We start from the raw sequence: 25,143 nt of genomic DNA on the forward strand, positions 1-25,143 counted from the left end.
TACTCTTTGGCTTTTGCAAGTTGGATTATAATGTGTCATGGGTTTCTCTGAGTTCATCTTATTTTGGAGTTTGTTGAGCTTCTTGAATGTCAATATTCATGTCTTTCCTCAAATTGGGAACTTTTCAGCCATTTTCTATTCAAATATTCTCTCTGCCCCTTTCGCTTTCTCTTATCCTTCTGGGACTTCCACAATGAGTATTAGTGTCCCACAGGTCCCTTTTCTTCCTGCTTTTTTAATTTTTTTTTTCTGTGCTATTTCTGTCTCAAGGATCAGCCTAACAAATAAATTTAATGTTTTCTTAACTCTTTTCTGGGAATGCACAGTCACTTTGTGGTTTTCTCCATATATTCAGTTGTTTTTGAATATACTAGTCTTTAATGTCTGGCTACTGAAAGGAGAAAAGCAAAAAATGAAGGGTAGAAAAAAAAAAGGGCACAAACCCTTTAAACGTCCTGAAAGTCACTTCAGCTAGAGGGGGAGGGGCTTACAACTCTTGGAGAGGTACAACAGTGACTGCCAGCCTCTTTTTCTGTACTTTTGTGACCAGGTGCAGCAATCAGTCATCAGAGCACAAATCACCAATATTTGGAGGACAAGTACACATACTAGCTCCCACAAGCTGCGTGCAAGATGCTTTAGGAACACATGTACAGCTGGCTGCCATGTGTCTGGGGGTTGAAGGGAAGGTAGCTGCTACTGTGCTAAGAGCTGAAATTGGCTAAAATTAACCACAATTTACCTGTCCAGGCCTTATCCTGGAAGTTGCAAGCCTTCAACAGACTCCAGAGTTTCAAAATTAGTTATATCAGGCAGATTCTGACAGTGCAGCTGTTGTCTAAGTAGGGAGACAGATTCATGGTGCTTCCTACTCTGCCATCTCCCCCAAATCATCTATTGTAGTTTTTTTTTTTTAAAGATTTTATGTATTTATTCATGAGAGACACAGAGGGAGAGGCAGAGACACAGGCAGAGGGAGAAGCAGGCTCCATGCAGGGAGCCCGATGTGGGACTCGATCCCCGGTCTCCAGGATCAGGCCCTGGGCTGAAGGTGGCACTGAACCGCTGAGCCCCCCGGGCTGCCCCATCTATTGTGTTTTAACGGGAACATTTTAGCTACTGTGCTGAGAATGTACTGAAGGAAAACAAGGGAAGAAGCATGAACAAATTACGAAGTATTGCAGTAAGTAATCTAGGTGAAAGATCCCCAGCAGGAAATTGGAGGGAGGGATAAGGCTGAGTTCAGGTAATTATTCTTCTGCAAGGGGATTACTTCTTGCAAGGTTACATGGCTGTGTCTCTTGCCTAACAACTACTATTCCTTTAAAGATGCCTAATTCTAAAAACAAAACAAAACAAAACAAACAAACAAACCCAAACTAATTCAACAGCTACTATGAAACTCTAGGTTAATGACTATCCTTTGTGGCTTCCCTGTACCTACATATTAAAAATATTCCTTTATAAATAAACTCTTAATGAATTGTCCTTTTTCAAGTGTGCCATGTGTTTACTGTTGAGACCCTAATTGAAACATGAATTATTCAGTTGGAAATGCAATGTATTAAGTATTCTCATTAAATTAAGCTTGTGAATTATACTCATATATTCTATATAACTGCATTTAAAAATCTATATATCAGTTATTGACAGAGTATGTTAAAGTCTCTTATTACCATCATACCCTATATTTCTGAGAACCAAGATTCTCAGTATGGAAGAGGGGAAATAGAGAAATTATACAGAAGATAGAGAAGTCATAAAAGCACTGTAGTATTACATTTGAATTGGAAGTGTTAATATGAACATGTGAGGTATATAGATGTGTGTATGTATACGTACACATGCATATATGTGTATGTATAGTTTTGTCCACTAAGAAGGAATAGAAAAATGACCAACCCAATAATAATGAGCAACCCTAGTACCCACATTTCCAGACTGTAGTCTAAAACTAACATTTGCCACTTAAAGAAACCAGAGCTTCTTAGAAAAATGGTTTAGTTCAGGAAATATGCAAGATGAACCTAGAACACCTTGTCATACTAGATAGCAAGGAAGCTATCAAAGACTACAAGTATCAAATCAAAAGGACACATGACTAAACTTGAAGAGGTTCCCACTGGCCAGATATGGACAAATTGAGCTTCAGTAAGGATCATAATTACAATAGATTGAAATTCATAGAATCCATGAGTTCATAGTAATAAAAAAAATTGATCACATTCAGAAAATGATAGGAAACAAATTCAGTACTTTAAGGCTGATAGAGGGAAAGATCAAGAATTTATCCTACATTTCCTACATGAAAAACTGTATAATTTGGTACCCAAATAATAGACAAAGAGAAGTGTCACCTTAAGGAAGTATTTTACCTAATAAAAAAGAAATGTTAGCATTAGAATATTAGCATTTTGGAAGTCTCAGTGAGTTAATGGTTATAAGCATTAGGCAGCAATGGCTGTTAAAACCATTAACACTGAGTCTATTGAAACCACTGGATGTAGCTATCAACTTGCAAGAAATAACAGGAGGGACATACTGAATTGTATGTTTTTCTCACCTAATCAAGGGTATTCAGCTTATATATATATACATTCATGTATTACTCTTTATCTGTATTTTATATTATAATAACAAAAATCTTCCACTATGCTTGGTAGAATTGCTTATTTTTCCTTGTAATTCTGTCAGTTTTTGTCATATATATATATATATATATATATATATATATGTAGTATATGTATATATTATATGTAGTATATGTATATATATGTGTGACATGGGTATATATATATATCCTATGTCATGTGTATATATATATATATAGGATATATACATATATATGTAGTAATGATGAGAAATGATATATATATGTATGACAATTTTTAGGTACATATAAAAATTATTTAGAATTATTAAACTTCTTAAATTATGTTATTATTCTCTGTGTTGTTAATATTTTTTCCACTGAAACCTATTTCTGAATTAATATAATGATACTAACTTTCTTGTGGTTAATAGTTTCCTGGTATATCTTTGTCCAACTATTTAGTTTGTAACCTTAATGTATTCTTTGGTTTTAGGTATGTCTCTAGTAAACCAGGTATTGCTAGATCTTTTTTCATCTACTGTATCAGTCTTTGTCTTTTAACTGAGATTTTAGATATTTTTATGTACTACAATTATTAATATACTTGGATTTGTCTTACCTTATTTTGTTATCTCGTTTTTATTTTTATTTTTTTGCAACTTCTGAATTTTTGTCATTTTAATTTTTTACCCACTACTATTTTAGGAAGTATATACTCTATCTCTAATATATTAGTGCTTACTTTTTATATTTCCATTTACTGTATCAAAGATGAAAATTATTGAATGTTTATTCTTTTCACAAACAACACCGAGATTCTAGAATACTTTAATTATTTTTTCTGTTTGCATTATTTAATCTAAATATTTGAGTGGCAGACATTTGATTTTATTCCACAATACTGAAATATAAGCATAAAGACAAAATAAAAACAACCATCCTCGGAATAAGTGAATCAGTAGAATGATTTAAATCAGATTTTCCTGACTTACATGTTATTTTTCCCTGTACTTCTGCTTTTTTTAACCCTGATGATGTTATTATTTTTAAAAATCAATGTTTCCCAATACCATCTGTTGAAGAGACTGTCTTTTCCACTGGGTATTCTTTCCTGCTGTGTTGAAGATTAGTTGCCCATACTTGAAAGTTCATTTCTGGGTTTTTCTATTCTGTTTCATTGATCTATGTGTCTGTTTTTATCCTGGTATCATACTGTCTTGATCACTATAGCTTTGTAATGTAACTGGACACTAGCATGCAAAAAACTGAAAATGGACCACTTTCTTACCCTATATATACAAAAATAAATTCAAAATGGATGAGAGACCTAAATGTGAAACAGGAAATCATAAAAGTCCTAGAGGAGAACATAGCAATAACCTCTTTGACATTGGCCATAGCAACAATTTCTTACTAGACATGTCTCAGGGGCAAGGGAAATGAAAGCAAAAATAAACTAATGGGATTACATCAATATAAAAAGCTTCTGCACAGTAAAGGAAACAGTAAAACTAAAAGGCAACCCACAGAATGGGAGAAGATATTTGCAAATGACATATTTGATAAAGGGTTAGTATCAAAATATGTAAAGAACTTATGAAATTCAACACCCCAAAAACAAATAATCCCGTTAAAAAATGGACAGAAGGGGATCCCTGGGTGGCTCAGCGGTTTCGCGCCTGCCTTTAGCCCAGGGCATAATCCTGGAGTCCCGGGATCGGGTCCCGTGTCGGGCTCCTGGCAGGGAGCCTACTTCTCCCTCTGCCTGTGTCTCTGCCTCTCTCTCTCTCTATGTCTATCATAAGTAAAAATAAATCTTTAAAAAAATTGGACAGAAGACATGAGTAAACATTTCTCCAAATAAGACATGTAGATGGCCAATAGACACGTGAACTCAACATTACTCATCATCAGGAAAATGCAAATCAAAACCACAATGAGATACCACCTCACACCAGTCAGAATGGCTAAAATTAACAACACAGGAAACAACAGGTGTTGGCAAGCATGCTGAGAAAAGAGAACCCTCTTGAACTCTTGGTAAGAATGCAAACACCAGTGTAGCCACTCTGAAAAACAGTTTGGAGATTCCTCAAAAAGTTAAAACTAGAATTTCCCTATGATCCAGCAATTGCACTACTAGGTATTTACCCAAAGCATACAAAAATACTGATTCAAAGGAACACATTCACCTCAATGTTTATAGCAACATTATCAACAATAGCCAAATTATGGAAACAGCCCAAATGTCCAACAGATGAATGGGTAAATAATATGTGAGGCGTACACACACACACACACACACACACACACACACACACACACGAATATTACTCAGCCATCAAAAAGAATGAAATCTTGCCATTTGCAACAACATAGATGGAGTTAGTATTATGCTAAGCAAAATAAGTCAGATAAAGACAAATACCATAGGATTTCACTCATATGTGGAATTTAAGAAACAAATAAAAAATGAACAAGGGGGGGAGAGCAAAACCAAGAAACAGACTCTTAACTATAGAGAATAAACAGGATTACTGGAGAGGAGGCGGGTAGGAGTATGGGTTAAGGAGGTGATAGGGATTAAGAAGGGCAGTTGTGATGGGCACAGAGTGTCATATATAAGTGATGAATCACTAAATTCTACACCTGAAACCAATATTACATTGTCTGTTAACTGGAATTTAAATCAAAACTCAGAAAAAAATCAGTTTGGTTAGAATTACCTTCTTGAATAAAAATTATTCTTTTTAGATTTAGAGTTATTTATCCCATCTTGCATATTCACCTCACATTTCACAGACCTTCTGTGTTTACTTTCTTTCTACTTGAAGTTTCTCCTTTAAAATTTTTTTTTACTAAGGATCTGTTTGTAACAAATTCTCTCAGTTCTTTAACATTTAAAAGTATCTTTAGTTTGAATTTGTTCTTAAATAATTTCAACAAAATGGGAATTTTAGGTTGAAACACTTTCTCTATTCTCATTCAACTTTTATTGCTAGTATTTATAAGTCAGCTATCAGTCTAATAGCATTCTTTTCATAGGCTTATGGTTTTTTCTCTCTGGCTAGTTTTTAGGATTTTCTTGGTCTTATATTCTGATTTCACTATTTAATATTTAAGTATAGATTTTCTGTTTATCATACTTGGTATTTTTTTGGGTTCCTGAACTTATAGATTGGTATCCTTTCTAACTTCTGAATAATTCTAAGACATTATCTTTTAAAGTATTGCTGCTTCGTTCACTCTGTCCTTACCTTCCGAAAACTAATTAGGCCTCCTTCTTAATCTATTCTCCATGTGTCTTAATCACTATCATTTTTTTCCTGTGCTAAGTGTAAAATAATCCCTTCAAATTCATCTTAATAATCTTCATTTTGAGTATAACATTTTCCATTTTTTAGAAATTCAGTTGTTTTCCATATTATGTTTGTTGTTTTAAAAAATAATCTCTTGCTCTTTATCTATATTTTCAATTCCTTCTTTTAAAAAAATATAGTAAACATGAACATTTTATGTTATGTTTATGAGGATCCTGAAGTCTGTGGATCTGATTCTACTATCTGATTTTATGCTGGCTTTCATATATGATATGTCATTTCCTCAAGTGTTTTATGATTTTATTTTTTACTATGAGCTTATATGTTTTTGAACTCTATCCATGTGAATTCTTTGAAGGCATTCTAAGGAATTTGTATTTGCTTTGGTGAGACATGTAACAGTATTAACAGATAGGACTGTCTTATTTATTTGACTAACTCTTTTATGTTGCTTTGAAATAATATTAACTTACAGAAAGACTGTAAGCACAGTACAAAGAACTCCTAGAAATCCCACTAAAGCTTCACTAACTGTTCCCAAAATGTTTTTTATAGCAAAAAGATTCTCGTGGTCAGATTTCTTTTACTGTCTTTCAATATAGAAGAATTTCTTAAGTCCTTTTAGACTTTCAGGATCTTGACAGTTTTGAACAAGGCAGGAGAGCTATTTTGTAGAATGTCTATTGGTTTTTTTCTGATGTTTCTTCATTATTAGATTCAGTTATGCATCTTTGGCAGGAACGTAAAAAAATCATTCTTGGATTTTTAAATTACATCCCATCAGGTAGCATCCATGCTGGTTTCTTACATCATTGGTGAAGTTAACCTCTGTCATTTGATTAAGGGATCAGTTTTCTCACCATTGAGATTAATAAGTAGTTTGTTCAGAGATGTTTTGAGTACCTTTCAGCTTCATGTCCACATTTCAGTGCCTGCTTTGTAAAATAGAACTTGAACCTGTAAACATCTCTGTTTTGCCTGATGATACAATGTTAATCTTTGTCAGGACAGGTTGCTGGAGAGACACTGAAGAAAAAAAACTGGTTTCTCTTCCTGGTTTTAGTATGCTTTTCTCAGCAGGTTCTGTAGTAAATGGCTTCTTCAATATGTGGCAGCCAACAGCATTTAGTGAGCATCAGCATGTGGTATCTTACCATTAATGGCCTGCTTTGGCCCCTTAGGAGGCAACTTCCTGCACAGTGTGTGGCAGCCCCAGTGAGTGCTATCAGTGGAGCACCTTCCTAGATGACTTCCCCTGGTACCTCAGCGGGCCACAGCTACACCATGTCCAATGGTGGGTAGAGAGCTTTTTCAGATTTGTATTTCTTTGAATGCTCTGCTCAGTCCTGCAGATAGTGCTACTCCCTATATCTCCTATTCTACTCTTCTTTAGAGTTCTCTTTTCTTTTTGATAACAATTCATAATTCTTTCCCTGTTTAAATTACTGTGTAGTTTCTTTCTGCTAAGTGGACCCCAACTAATCCAAATTTGGTACTGGGAATGGTCCCAAGAGATAGACCAGAAAAGATTGAATTTGGGGATTTGTTTAGTCATGCCCTTAGGCTTGAATGCAGTGCTGAGATCCTTGCCAACAGGAAGTGGGATGCTAGTAGTTCATGTTAAGCAATATCACCACAAGTAATCATACTACTACCTGAAGATGATTGTTAATAGATAACAACTGGAACAACTCACTTATGAGCCCAAGTGACTGCTGCAGTTGAATGTTATGATAATGACTAAAAGAACTAGTATGGAATATATCCAACTGACTGTCTTGAACATTTACAGAAAGAAAATGACAAGTTCAAATCTTTTATCTCTCAGCTGAAGTTATGATCTAAGAACCAGAGAGCTGCCTTGATAGTCATAAAAATAATCTGATATCTTATGGCCACAGGGCTGATATTCCTAGAAAGAATATGTAAAATATAATTGCATATATTGCTGAATTACAGTGTCAGTAGAATTAATAGTTCTACCAAGTTTCTGAGGAAAACTTAGAAAATTGACGGGTGTCTTAGTCTATTCAGGCTGCTACAACAAAGTGTCACAGAGTGGGTAGCTTATAAACAACAGAAATTTATTTCCCACAGTTCTGGAGGCTAGAAGTCTAAGATCAGAGTGCCAGCATGGTTGGGTGAGGGCCATTTAATGCATCACAGCCTTCTCATATCTTCACATGGTGGGAGGGGGTATGACATTCTGCTGATTTATTTCATAAAAGTGCTAATTGCATTTATGAAGGCTCTATTCTCAGGACCTAATCACTTTTGGAGGCCTCACCTCTTGACACCATCACATTGGGTGTTAAGATTCCAATATGTGGATTGGGGCTGGGGGAACACAAGCATTTAGACCATAGCAATGGGAAAGAATAGGATCTTGAAACTTGGAATGGGAACTTTTGGTTGAACCCAGATGTGATTGTCACTCTGGGCTTCACTTGCTATGAAAGTAGTTGCCCTTTTGTTTCTGAGTAGACTAGCCTTCCTTTTCTAGAAAACTTTGTGATGCCCTCATATGGCACAGATGCCTTAAAATGGGATGCTCATTCTTCTTAAGACCAACCATACCCATCTCTTATTACCATTAGACCCCAATTAAGGGTCAATTTTCAGCATGCTCTATAGAATCAAATAACACTATTACCCAGGAAGAAATAGCTTACACACCACTGAAATGATTGAAAGGCTTTGCTAATATATATCAGCAGAAATCTGGGAAATGTGGGAGTAACTCTGAAGGAATTGGACCAAGGAAAGTGGAATATTATACTGGATTTAATGCATTAACTCATGGCAGCTTAACAGCTTACTTGATTTGTTTATGGAACTTGGACTCAACAATAGCTTATATATTTTTATTTTTTTATTGAAGTTCAATCTGCCAACATATAGTATAACACCCAGTGCTCATCCCGTCAAGTGCTCCCCTCAGTGCCTGTTACTCAGTCACCCCATCCCCCTGCCCACCTCCCCTTCCACTACCCCTTGTTCGTTTCCCAGAGTTAGGGGTCTCTCATGTTTTGTCACCCTAATTTTTCCCACTCATTTTCTTTCCTTTCCCCTATAATCCCTTTGACTATTTTTTATATTCCCCATATGAGTGAAACTATATTTAATAAGGCTGAGATACCAGAGCTTCCCTGGCATGATGTAAATAAATGCCACCATCAAAGACTTAAAAGAACTTGAACATGGTACATTTGCCCAGATAGACAGTGTTCCAGGTCATAAAGCAAACTCAAGAAATATAAAATAATTGAAATAATACAAAGTATATTTCTGAACACAATGGAATTAAACTAAGAATAAAGAACACAAAGATATCTGGAAAAAACTACCAAATAACCCATATTCAAGCAGAATGTTTAAAGGGAAATTAAAAATATTCTAAATTGACTGACAATGAAAATATGGGTAACATTAGTGGAAGCAATGAAGTAACAACTCCAAAAATCCTCCCCTCTTTAAAAGCAAAGACAACAAGTGGACAAAATTGTCAAAATCAACTTTTTCTAGAACTCTGGAAATTAGCCTCATGTTTGCAGCAATCCATGGACCATTTGTTTAAGAAAAATAACTTAAGTGACTTTGTAAGCACTGTAAGCCTTGAAGTATGTTTACTTGTCTTATTTCCATTTTCCTGTCTCCAGTTGAGTGATATCCTTGAAAACCAACAGTTTCACAGTCATGGTGAAAATCAGAAGCCTTGCATCCATGAGGAGGAGCTTGCTCAAATCTCTATTATCAGAGAATTGTCCTTATTTGACCTACCTGACTATTCTCTGGAAAATTTCACACAGAGGACTTGCTTTATTTCACCTGATTCAGAGCTCACCTTGGAGTGTTTGTCATAAACAGTCATAGGCAACTGTTGAACATTAAGGCTGCCTAGGGTGGCAGTGATAGGGTAAAAAAGAAGCTGACCAAAAACCTTTAAAAAAATCTAGGAAATAAGATATCCACTCAGAGTCTTAAAAAACTCTGACATAGTCCCAGAAATTTATTAGACAATGCAAATGCATAGGGCTTTGAGCATGTATAGCAGAGCTGTATGTATGTGCAGGATAGACCTAATAAACCTTTAAGCTCTCACTTATGACTGACCTTGAGTCTATATAAACAGGAAGTGACAGCTAAAGCAGAGTTGTAAACTGCCTTCCTGAGAGTTGAAAGTGCCCCAATGGGCAGTTTGGCAAAGATTAGGAGATTTGCTGATTCCAAGCACTTAAGAAAATCTTTGTAATTGTTAGCTAACCACTGAGGTAATTGAGCAGAGCCTTCAGGGACCACACATGAAAAAGAATATATAATTTACAGAATGAGTTAAGGAAAGTCACTAAGTAAATAGCAACAATAAACAACAATAATAAATAAACAGCTATCAATAACAATAAACCCTGGAGAGGGTAAGAATCTGATTTCCATAGCTGTCACATATTATTTAAAGTGTCTATTTTTGACAGAAATTTTGAGATTCAAAGAAATAAAGTATGACTCATACTGGAAGAAAGGAGCTAATAAAAACTACTCCTGAGAAAGATTGGACACTAGACTTACTAAACAAAAACATTAAATTAGCTATTATTAAATATGTTTAAAGAACTAAAGGAAACTATTTCTAAAGACCTAAAGGAAGGTAAGAGAATGATGCTTCATCAAATAAGGAACATCCAAAAAGAGATAGAAATGATTTAAATGAACCAAATAGAAATTCAAGAGTTGAAAACGACTGAAATGAAAAACTTACTAGAAAAGTTCAATAGCAGATTTGAGATGGCAGAAGAAAGAATTAGTGAAGTTGAAGATAGAACAGTTGAAATTATCTAGACAGGGGAACAGAAATAAAGCTAAGATGAACAAAAATAGACCCTGAGACTTGGGAACACTATCAAGTATACCAGCATATCCATAATGGTACTTGTAGAAGGAGAGGAAAGGGGAGAAGACGGGAAGGAAATAGGAAATATACTGGAAGAAACAATGGCTGAAAACGTCCCAAATTTGATGAAAAACATTTGTTTGCACAATAGAGAAGCTCAAGAGACTCCAAAGAGGATAAACTAAAAAAGACCCACACCTAAACACAACATAGCCAACTGTAGAAAGCCAAAGGCACAGAATCTTATAAGGAGCAAGACGCAGCTCCTCATGTGTGAGGTATTCCTGTAATATTAACAGCCTACTAATCTTCAACAAATCAATAAAGAATATCCAATGGAAAAGACAGTATTTTCAACAAATGGTCTTGGGAAAATGGGAAGCCACAAGCAGGAGAATGAAACTGAACCACTTTATTACACTATACACTGAAATAAACTCAAAATGGATGAGACCTAAATGGGAAACAGGAATCCATCAAAATCCTAGACAGCATAGACATAGCAACCTTTTTGAGCGACTTCTTGCTAGACATGTCTTCAAAAGTAAGAGAAACAAAAGCAAAAATGAACTACTGGGACTTCATCAAGATAAAACGTTTCTGCATAGTGAAGGAAATTTTCAACAAAACTAAAAAGGCAACCTATGGAATTGGAGAAGATATTTGCAAATGACATATATGATAAAGGATTAGTATCCAAAATCTGTAAAGAACCTATCAAACTTAATACCTCCCAAAACAAAAAACCCAGTAAAAACAAAACAAAACAGCAACAACAACAACAACAACAACAAAAACCCAGTCAAGAAATGGGCAGAAGACATGAACAGACATTTCTCCAAAGAAGACATACAAATGACCAACAGATACATGACAAAATGCTCCAGATTACTTAGCATCAGGGAAATACAAATCAGAACCACAATGAGATACCACCTCATACCACCTCATACATTTTAGTCAGAATGGCTAAAATGAATGGGTCAAGAAACAGCAGAGAACACAGGCAACACCCTTTTTGAACTTGGCCACAGTAACTTCTTGCAAGATACATCCACAAAGGCAAAAGAAACAAAAGCAAAAATGAACTATTGGGACTTCATCAAGATAAGAAGCTTTTGCACAGCAAAGGATACAGTCAACAAAACTAAAAGACAACCTACAGAATGGGAGAAGATATTTGCAAATGACATATCAGATAAAGGGCTAGTTTCCAAAATCTATAAAGAACTTATTAAACTCAACACCAAAGAAACAAACAATCCAATCATGAAATGGGCAAAAGACATGAAGAGAAATCTCACAGAGGAAGACATGGACATGGCCAACATGCACATGAGAAAATGCTCTGCATCACTTGCCATCAGGGAAATACAAATCAAAACCACAATGAGATACCACCTCACACCAGTGAGAATGGGGAAAATTAACAAGGCAGGAAACCACAAATGTTGGAGAGGATGCAGAGAAAAGGGAACCCTCTTACACTGTTGGTGGGAATGTGAACTGTGCAGCCACTCTGGAAAACTGTGTGGAGGTTCCTCAAAGAGTTCAAAATAGACCTGCCCTACGACCCAGCAATTGCACTGTTGGGGATTTACCCCAAAGATTCAGATGCAATGAAACGTTGGGACACCTGCACCCCGATGTTTCTAGCAGCAATGGCCACAATAGCCAAACTGTGGAAGGAGCCTCGGTGTCCATCGAAAGATGAATGGATAAAGAAGATGTGGTTTATGTATACAATGGAATATTACTCAGCAATTAGAAACGACAAATACCCACCATTTGCTTCAACGTGGATGGAACTGGAGGGTATTATGCTGAGTGAAATAAGTCAATCGGAGAAGGACAAACAGTGTATGTTCTCATTCATTTGGGGAATATAAATAATAGCGAAAGGGAATATAAAGGAAGGGAAAAGAAGTGTTGGGAAATATCAGGAAGGGAGACAGAACATAAAGACTCCTAACTCTGGGAAACGAACTAGGGGTGGTGGAAGGGGAGGAGGGCGGGTGTTGGAGGGGAATGGGTGACGGGCACTGAGGCGGACACTTGACGGGATGAGCACTGGGTGTTTTTCTGTATGTTGGTAAATTGAACACCAATAAAAATTAATTAAAAAAAAAAGAAACAGCAGATGTTGGCGAGGATGCAGAAAAAGGGAAATCCTCTTGCACTGCTGGTGGGAATGCAAGTTGGTGCAGCCACCTTGGAAAACAGTATGGAGGTTCCTCAAAAAGTTAAAAATAGAACTACCCTGTGACCAAGCAATTGCACTACTGGGTATTTACCCAAAGGATATAAACATAGTGATCCAAAGGGGCACCTGCACCCCAATGTTTATAAAGCAGCAATGTCTAAAAGAGCAAAACTATGGAAAGAGCCTAGATGCCCAACAACAGATGAGTGGATAAAAATATGATATATATGCAATGAAATATTATTCAGCCATCAAAAAGAATGAAATCTTGCCATTTGCAATGATCTGGATGGCACTAGAAGGTATAATGCTAAACAAAATAAATCAATCAGAAAAAGACAGTTATTTGATTTCACTCATATGTGGAATTCACCGTTATTTGAATTAACTCATATGTGGATCATAGAGAAAAGAGGAAGAAATAAAATAAGATGAAATCAGAGAGGGAGACAAGCCATAAGAGACTCTTAACTATAGGAAACAAACTGAGGGTTACTGGGGGTGGGGTAACTGGATGATGAGCACTAAGAAGGGCACTTTTTAAAAGAAGATTTTATTTATTTATTCATGAGAGAGAGAGGCAGAGACACAGGCAAAGGGAGAAGCAGATTCCCTGCAGGGAGCCTGATGTGGGACTCGATCCCAGGACCCCAGGATCAGGACCTGAGCTGAAGGCAGATGGTCAACCACTGAGCCACCCAGGTGTCCCTAAGGAGGGCATTTGATGGAATGAGCCCTGGGTGTTATATGCAACTGATAAATCCCTGAACTCTACCTCTGAAACTAATGATACACTATATATTAATTAATTGAATTAAAAAAATAAAAACAAAAATACATTTATTATACTATATTAATAGAATAATGGGGAAAACTCACAAAATCATTCCTAGATGCAGAAAAGCATTTGACAAATTCTAATACCCTGTCATTAAAAAATAATAAGTGAAAAATAAAAGAGAACTTCTTCAACCTGACAAAGGACATCTATGAAAAATCCGCAGCTAGAATCATATTGTAGGTGAAAGACTTGAAAGTTTGCCCCCTAAGATAGGACAAGGATGTCCACTTTTGCCATTTTCTATTCATTCTTGTACTGGAGGTCCTACTCAGTGCAATTATTCAGAAAAATGAAATAAAAGATACCCAGATTGCAAAGGAAAAGTAAAACCATCTCTCTTTGAGTATGATATGATCTTGTGTATAGAAAATCCTAAATCTTGGGATGCCTGGATGGCTCAGTGGTTGAGTGTCTGCCTTCGGCTCAGGGAGTGATCCCAGAGTCCTGGGATGGAGTCCCACATTGGGCTCCTTGCATGGAGCCTACTTCTTCTGCCTGTGTCTCTGCCTCTCTCTCTCTCTCTCTCTCTCTCTCTCTCTCTCTGTCTATCTCCCATGAATAAATAAATAAAATCTTTAAAAAAAAAATCCTAGGACCCTGATATCATGACCTGAGCTGAAGTCAGACACAACTGATTGAGCCACCCAGGTGCTCCAGAAATAAATTTTACAAAAGAAGTGCAGGACTTATATACTAAAAAATGATAAAATAGGGGATGCCTGGGTGGCTCAGCGTTTTGGCGCCTGCCTTTGGCCCAGGGCGCGATCCTGGAGTCCCGGGATCGAGGCCGCGTCAGGCTCCTGGCATGGAGTCTGCTTCTCCCTCTGCCTAAATCTCTGCCTCTCTCTCTCTCTCTATGTCTATCGTGAATAAATAAATAAAATCTTAAAGAAAATAAAACATACGAAAAAATTTTAAAGACTTAAATAAATGGAAAGACATCTCATATGTTTGGATTGGAAGATTTAATATTTTTAGATGTCTGTGCTTTCCAAAGTAATCCCAGCAATCTGTGTCAAAATACAACCTGTCCAGGGATCCCTGGGTGGCTCAGCGTTTTAGTGCCTGCCTTTGGCTCAGGGCTCGATCCTGGAGTCCCGGGATCAAGTCCCGCGTCGGGCTCCCGGCGTGGAGGCTGCTTCTCCCTCCTCCTATGTCTCTGCCTCTCTCTTTCTATGTCTATCATAAATAAATAAATAATTTTTTTATGATAGTCACAGAGAGAGAGAGAGGCAGAGACACAGGCAGAGGGAGAAGCAGGCTCCGTGCACCGGGAGCCCAACGCGGGATTCGATCCGGGGTCTCCAGGATCGCGCCCTGGGCCAAAGGCAGGCGCCAAACCGCTGCGCCACCCAGGGATCCCATAAATAAATAAATAAATCTTTAAAAAAAATACAACCTGTCCTTTTTACAGAAATTGATAATACTAAAATTCATATGTAAATGTAGGGAATCCAGAATAGCCAAAACAATCTTGAAAAAGAACAGAGCTCAAGTACTCACACTTCCTAATTTGAAAACTTACTGCCCATCCATTTGCAGGGGGCCGATTGGAATAAACTGTGGTAAATATACATCATGGAGTACTACACAGGCATTAAAAAGTTAAGAAGACCTGTATAAACCAATGTGGAGTGGTGTATGAGTAAATAAAATACAGTATACCCAAACAATGGAGCATTATTTGACTATGAAAAGGAATAAAGTAGGTGATACCTGCTGCAACATGGATGAATCTTATTTTTTTTTAAGATTTTATTTATTAATGAGAGATGCAGAGACACAGGCAGAGGGAGAAGCAGTTTCCATGCAGGGAGCTCAATGTGGGACTTGGTCCTGGGACTCTGGAATCACACCCTGAGTCAAAGGCAGACACTTAACCACTAAGCCACCCGGGCATCCTGCAACATGGATGAATCTTGAAAATACTATGTTAAATAAAAGAAGTCAGACATGGGGCACCTGGGTGGCTCAGTGGTTGAGCATCTGCCTTTGGCTCAGGTCATGATCTAGTGGGCCTGGGATCAAGTCCCACATCAGGCTCCTCATGGGGAACCTACTTCTCCCTCTGCCTATGTCTCTGTCTCTCTCTGTGTGTTTCTCATAAATAAATAAATTTTTTTTAAAAAAAGCCAGACATGAAAGGCACATATTATATGATTAAGTTGATGTGATATATAGAATAGGAAAATTCTTTGAGATAGGCAATAATAGATCAGTGGTTGTTTAGGGTCGTGTGGGGAAATGGGAGTGACTGCTAATAGGTATAAGGTTTGTTTTAAGGGTGATGAAATATTCGAAACTTAGAGTGTTGTGATAATTACCCACTTAACAAATACTCTAAAAACTACTGAATTATGCACTTTAAAATAGGCGAAATATACCATGTATGAATTATATTTCTTAAAACTTTTTTAAAGCAACTTGAGAAGAAAAAGAAAGGAAAGAAAATACACATAATAGGATTTGTGGGATGTAGCTAAAGCAGTGGTTAGAGGGAAATTTGTAGGACTAAAACCTTCTATTAGAAAATAAGAAATGTCTCAAGTACATACTAACTTATTCCAACTTAGAAAAAGCAAATAAAACCCAAAGCATGTAGAAGAAGGAAATAAAAGAAAACTGATAAAATTGAAAACAGAAAAATTGGGGAAAGTCAATGAAAACAAAAGCAGGTACTTTGAAAGAATCAATAAAATATATAAACCTCTAGTAGGATTGATCAATAATAGAAAGAAGATGTAAATTGTCAACATTAGGGATGAAAAGAGAACATCACTACAGGTACTATAGACGTTAAAGGAGACTATAATGAATAGCTTTGTGACAAATTAATTCAATTTGATTTGAATTAATCAAATTGACAAATTCCTTGAAAGGAACTAACAAAACTCAGGAAGAAAAATGTAATGTCAATATCCATATATCTATTAAAGAAATGATTTTTTAATTAAAAAAATCTCCACAAAAGGGTGCCTGGGTGGCTCAGTTGGTTAAGCATCCAACTCTTGTTTTTGGCTCAGGTAATAATCTCAGGACTGTGAGATCGAACCTTGAGTCAGGCTCCCACTGGGCCTGAAACCTGCTGAAGATTCTCTCTCTCTCCTAGAGCACCTCAGTGGTTTAGTCATTTGGGCTTCTAACTCTTGATTTCAGCTCAGGTCATGATCTTGGGGTCTTTGGATTGAGCCCCACATCAGGCCCTGCACTTAGCAGGGAGTCTGCTTGAGATTCTCTCCCTTTCCCTCTGCCCCTCTCCCTGTTCATGCTCTCCCTCTCTCTAATAAATAAATATATCTTTTTAAAAAGGATTCTTGGGGTGCCCGGGTGGCTCAGGCAGTTAGTGTATGCCTTTGGCTCAGGTCATGACCCCAGAGTCCTGAGATTGAGCCTGGAATCAGGCTCCCTACTCAGTGAGGAGTTTGCTTCTTCTTCTGCCTCTCACTCATGCTATCTCTCTTGCTCACTCTTAAATAAATAAAATATTTTTAAAAGGTTTAAAATATTTTTTAAAAACATTGAAACACAAAACACTATGTTTAAATATACTGGAATTAGGGACACCTGGGTGGCTCAAGGGTTGAGCATCTGCTTTTGACTCAGGGCATGATCGTGGGTGTCTGGGATTGAGTCCTGCATCTGGCTCCCTGGAGGGAGCCAGCTTCTCCCTCTGCCTATGTCTCTGCCTCTCTCTGTGTGTCTCTCATGACTATATAAATAAAATAAATAAATTATTTTTTAAAAATGGGCAAAGACATCAGGGAAATACAAATCAAAACCACAATGAGATCCCACCTCACACCAGTGAGAATGGTGAAAACTAACAAGACAGGAAACAGCAAATGTTGGAGAGGATGTGGAGAAAGGGGAACCCTCTTGCGAGTTGGTGGGAATGTGAACTGGTACAGCCACTCTGGAAAACTGTGTGGAGGTTCCTCAAACAGTTAAAAATAGATCTGCCCTACGACCCAGCAATTGCACTGCTGGGAATTTACCCCAAAGATACAGATGCAGTGAAACAGCAGGACACCTGCACCCCAATGTTCATAGCAGCCATGTCCGCAATAGCCAAACTGTGGAAGGAGCCTCGGTGCCCATGGCCCATGGAAGGATGAATGGATAAAGAAGCTGTGGTCAGGATCCCTGGGTGGCACAGCGGTTTGGCGCCTGCCTTTGGCCCAGGGCGCGATCCTGGAGACCCGGGATCGAATCCCACGTCGGGCTCCCGGTGCATGGAGCCTGCTTCTCCCTCTGCCTGTGTCTCTGCCTCTCTCTCTCTCTCTCTCTGTATGACTATCATAAATAAATAAAAATTAAAAAAAAAAAGAAGCTGTGGTTTATGTATACAATGGAATGTTACTCAGCCATTAGAAACGACGAATACCCACCATTTGCTTATGCTGAGTGAAGTAAGTCAGTCGGAGAAGGACAAACATTATACAGTTTCACTCATACGGGGAATATAAGAAATAGTGAAAGAGATTATAGGGGAAAGGAGAGAAAATGAGTGGGAAAAATCAGTGAGGGAGACAGAACATGAGAGACTCCTAACTCTGGGAAACGAACAAGGGGTAGTGGAAGGGGAGGTGGGCGGGGGGATGGGGTGACTGGGTGATGGGCACTGAGGGGGCACTTGACGGGATGACCACTGGGTGTTACACTATATGTTGGCAAACTGAATTCCAATAAAAAAAATTAAAAAATAAGAAGCACCACAGAAATTTTAAAAGATAAAAAAAAACAGGCAAAGGACTGGCATAGATGTTTCTTCAAAGAAAACATACAAATGGCCGATAGGTACGAAAAAAATGCTCACTGTCACTAATCAGGGAAATACAAATCAAAACCTTAATGAGAGGGATCCCTGGGTGGCGCAGCGGTTTGGCGCCTGCCTTTGGCCCAGGGCGTGATCCTGGAGACTCGGGATCGAATCCCACGTCGGGCTCCCGGTGCATGGAGCCTGCTTCTCCCTCTGCCTGTGTCTCTGCCTCTCTCTCTCTCTCTCTGTGACTATCATAAATAAATAAAAATTAAAAAAGAAAAAAAAAAAAGATCTTTCATCCATTTAAAAAAAAAAAAAAAAAACCTTAATGAGATACCTCACGGGGCGGCCCGGTGGCTCAGAGGTTTGGCGCGGCCTTCCGCCCAGCACGTGATCCTGGAGACACGGGATCGAGTCCCACGTCGGGCTCCCTGCATGGAGCCTGCTTCTCCCTCAGCCTGTGTCTCTGCCTCTCTCTCTCTCTCTCTCTGTCTCTCATGACTGAGTAAATTAAAAAACTATCGATGGCTGTAATAAAAACACAAAAGGTTACAAGTGTTGGCTCAGATGTGGACAAATTGGGGATAATATAAAATGGTGCAGCCATTATGGAAAATAGTATGCAGATTCATTAAAAAATGATACAATTATTATTTAACCCAGCAATTTCACTTCTGAGTATATATCCAAAAGAATTGAAATCTGGATCTTGAAAAGATACTAGCACTCAAGTGTTTATTACAACACTATAATAGCCAAGGTGTGGGGAAAAAAACTCAATGTTCATAAACAGATAAATGGATAAAGAAAATGTAATATATACATATGAGGAAATACTATTCAGCCTTAAAAAAGAAGAGAATCTACCCATATGCAACAGCATGGATGAACCTAAGAGATAGTATGCTAAGTGAAATAAGTCAATCATGGAAATAGAAATACTGGGGCACCCGGGTGACTCAGTTGGTTGAGCCTCAGACTCTTGATTTGGGCTGAAGTCATGATCTCTGGATTGTGAGATCAAGCCCTGCATCTGCCTCTGTGCTCATCATGGAGTCTTCTTGGGGTTTTCTTTCCCTCTTCCTCTGAGCCAACCACCACGCTCGCTCTCTCTCTCTCTCTAAAATAAATAAAATCTTTTTAAAAAGATAAATACTACATAATTCCACTTATAGAGGTATCTAAAATAGTCAAACTCATATAAATAGAGTACAATAGTGGTTTCCATGTACTGAAAAGAGGGAGAATAGGGAATTGCTTTTTTAATGGGTATCAAGTTTCAGTTACTCAGATGAACAAATTTTAGAAATCTATTGAGCAACATTGTGCCTATAGCTAACAATACTGTATTGTACACTTAAAAATTTGTTAAGCAGGTAGATCTTAAGTGTTCTTAGCATGATATTCTTTTTAATTTTTAAAAGACATAAAGAATTTTAAGCTATAGTACTTAAAAAAAGAAAACAATGATTTAAGGGATATTGATGCTTAAGAATTACCATTGAGGGCAGCCCGGGTGGTTCAGCGCTGTCTTCGGCCCCAGGGCCTGATCCTGGAGACCCAGGATCAAGTCCCACGTCGGGCTCCTTGCATGGAGCCTGCTTCTCACTCTGCCTCTCTGTCTCTCATGAATAAGTAAATAAAATCTTAAAAAAAAAAAAAAAAAAAAAAAAGAATTACCATTGAGAAAATTTGGTCTTCAAAAGATTGGGATCATTCCCTGCATGATTGATTACTGCTTCATTTCCTTGCTGGTTATGAGTCCGTTCAGGTTTTCTATTTCTTTCTGTTTCAGTTTTGGCCAGCATTACCTTGATCACAAAACCAGACAAAGACCTCACTAAAAAAGGAGAATTACAGACCAATATCCCTGACAAACATGGATGCAAAAATTCTCACCAAAATAGGGTCCAACAGTACATTAAGAGGATTATTCACCACAACCAAGTGGGATTTATTCCTGGGCTGCAGAGGTGGTTCAACATCCATGAATCAATCAATGTGATACACCACATTAATAAAAGAAAGGACAAGAACCATGTGATCCTTTCAATAGATGCAAAAAAAGCATTTGACAAAGTATAGTATTCTTTCTTGATTAAAACTCTCCACAGTATAGGAATAGAGGGAACATTCCTCAATATCATAAAACCCATCTATGAAAAGCCCACAGTAAATATCATTCTCAATGGGAAAAAAACTGAGAACTTTTCCCCTAAGGTCAGGAACATGGCAGGGATGTCCACTATCACCACTGTTAGTCAACATAATACTAGAAGTCCTAGCCTCGGAAATCAGATAACAAAAAGAAATAAAAGACATCTGAATTGGCAAAGAAGAAGTCAAACTCTCACTTTTTGCAGATGACATGGTATTCTATCCGGAAAATCCAAAAGACTCCACCTCAAAATTGCTACAGAAATTCAGCAAAGTGGCAGGATTTAAAATCAATGCACAGAAATCAGTTGCATTTCTATACACTAACAGTGAGAAAAAAAGAAAAATTAGGGAGTCAATCCCACTTATAATTGCACCCAAAACCATAAAATACCTAAGTATATACCTACCCAAAGAGGCAAAGGACCTGTAATCAGAAAACTATAGAACACTCATAAAAGAAATTGAGGAAGACACAAAGAAATGGAAAAATGTTCCATGCTCATGGATTGAAAGAACAAATATAGTTAAAATGTCTATGCTTCCCAGAGCAATCTACACATGCAAAGCAATCTCCATTAAAAATACCATCAACTGGGGCACCTTGGTGGCTCAGTCAGTTAAGCGTCTGCCCGGGGTCCTGCCCAGGATTAAGCCCGTGTTGGGCAGGGTGCCTGCTTCTCCCTCTCCTCCCTGCTTGTGCTCTCTATCATTATCACTATCTCTCTCTCTCTCTCTCTCAAATAAATAGATAAAATCTTTTTAAAAAAAATACCATCAATTTATTTCAGAGAGCTATTTGTATGGAACCAGAAAAGACTGATTAGCCAAAAGAATGTTGAAAAAGAGAACCAAAACTGGTGACATTACAATTCTAGGTTTTAAACTCTATTACAAAGCTATAATCATCAAGAGAGAATGGTCCTCAAAAAAAAAAAAAAAAAAAAGCAGACACTAGATCAATGGAACAGAATAGAGACCATAAATGGAGCCTCAACTTTATGGTCAACTAATCTTTGACAAAGCGGGAAAAAATATACAATGGAAAAAAGACAGTCTCTTCAACAAATGGTGTTGGGACAACTGGACAGCCACATGCAGAAGAATTAATTTGGACCGTTTCCTCACACCATACACAAAAATAGACTCAAAATGAATCAAAGACCTAAATGTGAGACAGGAATCCATCAAAATCCTAGAGAACACAGGCAGCAACCTTTGTGACCTCGGCTGCAGCAACTTCTTACTAGACATGTCTCCAAAGGCAAGGGAAACAAGGGCAAAAATGAATTATTGGGACTTCATCAAGATAAAAAGCTTTTCTTTTACACAGTGAAGGAAACAGACAACAAAGCCAAAAGGCAGCCAACAAAAAGGGAGAAGATATTTGCAAATGACATATCTGATAACTTATCAGACTTAACACCCAAAGAACAAATAATCAAATCAAGAAATTGGCAGAAGACATGAACAGAAATTTCTCCAGACATACAAATGGCCAACAGACACATGAAAAAGATGCTCAGCAGCACTCGGCATCAGGAAAATACAAATCAAAATCACAGTGAGACACCACGTCACACCAGTCAGAATGGCTAAGATTAACAAGTCAAGAAATGACAGATGTTGGCAAGGATATGGAGAAAGGGAAACCCTCTTACACTGTTGGTGGGAATGCAAGTTGGGCAGCCACTCTGGAAAACAGTATGGAGTTTTCTCAAAAAGTTGAAAATAGAGCTCCCCTATGACCCAGCAATTGCACTACTAGGTATGTATCATGAAGATACAAATGCAGCGATCTGAAGGGGCACCTGCACCCCAATGTTTATAGCAGCAATGTCCACAATAGCCAAACTATAGAAAGAGCCCAGATGTCCATCGGTAGATGAATGGATAAAAAATATGTGATAATAATATATAATAATATGTATGATATATATTAATATATAATATAATATATAATAATATATTAATATATATCAGCCTAGAAAGAAAGAGAGAAAGAAAGAAAGAAAGAAAGAAAGAAAGAAAGAAAGAAATCTTGCCATTTGCAATGCCGTGAATAGAACTAGAGGGTATTACGCTAAGCAAAATAAGTCAATTAGAGAAAGACAATTATCATATGATCTCACTCATATGTGGAATTTAAGAAACAAAACAGAGGATCATAGGGGAAGAGAGGAAAAAATGAAACAAGATGAAATCAGAGAGGGAGACAAACCATAAGAAACTCTTAATCATAGGAAACAAACTGAGAGTCACTAGAGGGGAGAGGGTAACTGGGTGATGCAATGAGCATTGGGTGTTATATAAGACTATTAAATCACTGACCTCTACCTCTGAAACCAATAATATATTATATGTTAATTAATTAAAAGAAAGGAAAAGAAAATTTGGTCTTGGGGGGGCCTGGGCGACTTAGTTGGTTGAGTGTTCAACTCTTGATTTCAGCTCAGGTTATGATCTCAGGGTCATGAGATCAAGCCCCATCTGGGCCTTCATGCTGGGTGTGGAGTCTGCTTAAGATTCTCTCTCTCCTTCTGCCCCTCCTTCCCCTAAAAAGAAAGAAAGAAAGAAAGAAAGAAAGAAAGAAAGAAAGAAAGAAAGAAAGAAAGAAAGAAAGAAATTTGCTCTCTATTTATATTTTATTCTTATTTACAACTATCTAGAATTTTATAATAATATACCTAGCATTTCTATACTTTCAAAGTATGGTCTTATTGGGAGAGTTTTGTCTCAAAATGCAATAATGTTAAGTTTAATATATTTTAAATTTTGTATGTGAAAAATTAAACAATGTTAATTTGGCATACATATAGGACTTTGATTAAATATATTTTAAGATTCTATTTTAATCTCTGGACTAAAATCTCTGATATCTGTCTAAATTTCTTGGAAGCAGGATTGTTTTGACAAGAATTTAGACTTTGAAGACTTAAGCTAAAATTATGACTTCTTACTACTCTATGACCCTCATGAGTTATATAATTACAGAGTCTCAGTTTTCCTTACCTGAAAAGTAGAAATAATTATACCAACTCAAAAGATTAGTATACTTTTTATTGGTAATATATCTAAATGCTTGGCATATAGTAGGGTTTACAAGAGATGCTATTCCTCTTTCCTTTCTCTTTTTGTGTAAATATGGTAATGAGAAGTTTTGTTAAGTTTTTTTTAGAGAGAGAGAGATAGAGCATGTGTATAAGGTAGGGGGTAAGGGCAGAGGGAGAGATACAGAGAGGGAATCTAAGCAGGCTTCATGCCCAGCATGAAGCCCCACTTGGAGCTCCAACTCTTGACCCTGAGATCCTGACCTGAGCCAAAATCAAGAGTCAGATGCTTAACTGAGCCATCCGTACACTCCAGTAATGAAAGGTTTTAAATGTGATTGTAAACTCTAAATTCTGAAACTTTACAATGAAAATGTTACAGAAAAACACTTTCAGTAAATTTTTTTGAAAAATCCCATCAATTTCACCAGTGATTTTTGCACGTACTCTCTGACGAAGTTATCAAAATATTGTGATCAATACCTTTCTAATTAAAATATATTTAGTATATTTTCCTATCACAGTCAATAGACATTTAAATCAAGGACATCTAGGCAGCCCCGGTGGTCCAGCGGTTTAGCGCTGCCTGCAGCCTGGGGTGTGATTCTGGATACCCAGAATCAAGTCCCACGTCGGGCTCCCTGCATGGAACCTGTTTCTCCCTCTGCCTGTGTCTCTGCATCTCTCTCCTTGTCTCTGATAAATAAATAAAATCTTTTAAAAATAAATAAATAAATCAGGGATGCCTGGATGGCTCAGTGGTTGAGCGTCTGCCTTTGGCTCAGGGCGTGATCCTGGTCCCGGGATCAAGTCCCACATTGGGCTCCCTGCATGGAGCCTGCTTCTCCCTCTGCCTGTGTCTCTGCCTCTCTCTGTGTGCCTCTCATGAATAAATAAATAAAAACTTTTTAAAAATAGACATTTAAATCCTTCATATTAAAATAATATAGGGCAGCCCGGGTGGCTCAGCGGTTTAGCGCCACCTTCAGCCCAGGGCCTGATCTTGGAGGCCCCGGGATCGAGTCCCACATCAGGCTCCCTGCATGGAGCCTGCTTCTCCCTCTGCCTGTGTCTCTGCCTCTCTCTCTCTCTCTCTCTCTCTCTGTGTGTGTGTGTGTCTCTCATAAATAAATAAAAAAATAAAAATCTTAAAAAAATAATATATAGTTTTGATATTATCAGAACTTGGTGTGTTTTATTATATCTCCTTTAATATTTGACAATTGCTAGTATGTTTCATTCTACCTCAGAAAAATTAGATTCAAAGTAAGTTGTTCATAGCCAATAGGTAACTAACTTTAATTTCTAAAGATTATTTATTTGTTTATT

The 25,143-nt window shown here is 37.4% G+C and overlaps 1 long non-coding RNA gene across 3 annotated transcripts in view; it reads right to left on the bottom strand.

Moving 5' to 3' along the window:
- The window catches only part of LOC140594194 (uncharacterized), a 120,749-nt gene that overhangs the window by 17,883 nt on the left and 77,723 nt on the right, over nucleotides 1–25,143 (bottom strand). For 2 of the 3 annotated variants that reach the window (XR_011994802.1, XR_011994800.1), the window contains one exon: nucleotides 20,107–20,253. This is a non-coding gene — a long non-coding RNA (uncharacterized lncRNA). Of the gene's footprint in view, nucleotides 1–18,944; nucleotides 19,136–20,106; nucleotides 20,254–25,143 lie in introns of all 3 variants that reach the window. The other variant, XR_011994801.1, reaches the window with a different exon arrangement.

The sequence above is a fragment of the Vulpes vulpes genome, chromosome 10, assembly GCF_048418805.1.
Source record: "Vulpes vulpes isolate BD-2025 chromosome 10, VulVul3, whole genome shotgun sequence".
In the NCBI taxonomy this organism is placed as follows: domain Eukaryota; kingdom Metazoa; phylum Chordata; class Mammalia; order Carnivora; family Canidae; genus Vulpes; species Vulpes vulpes.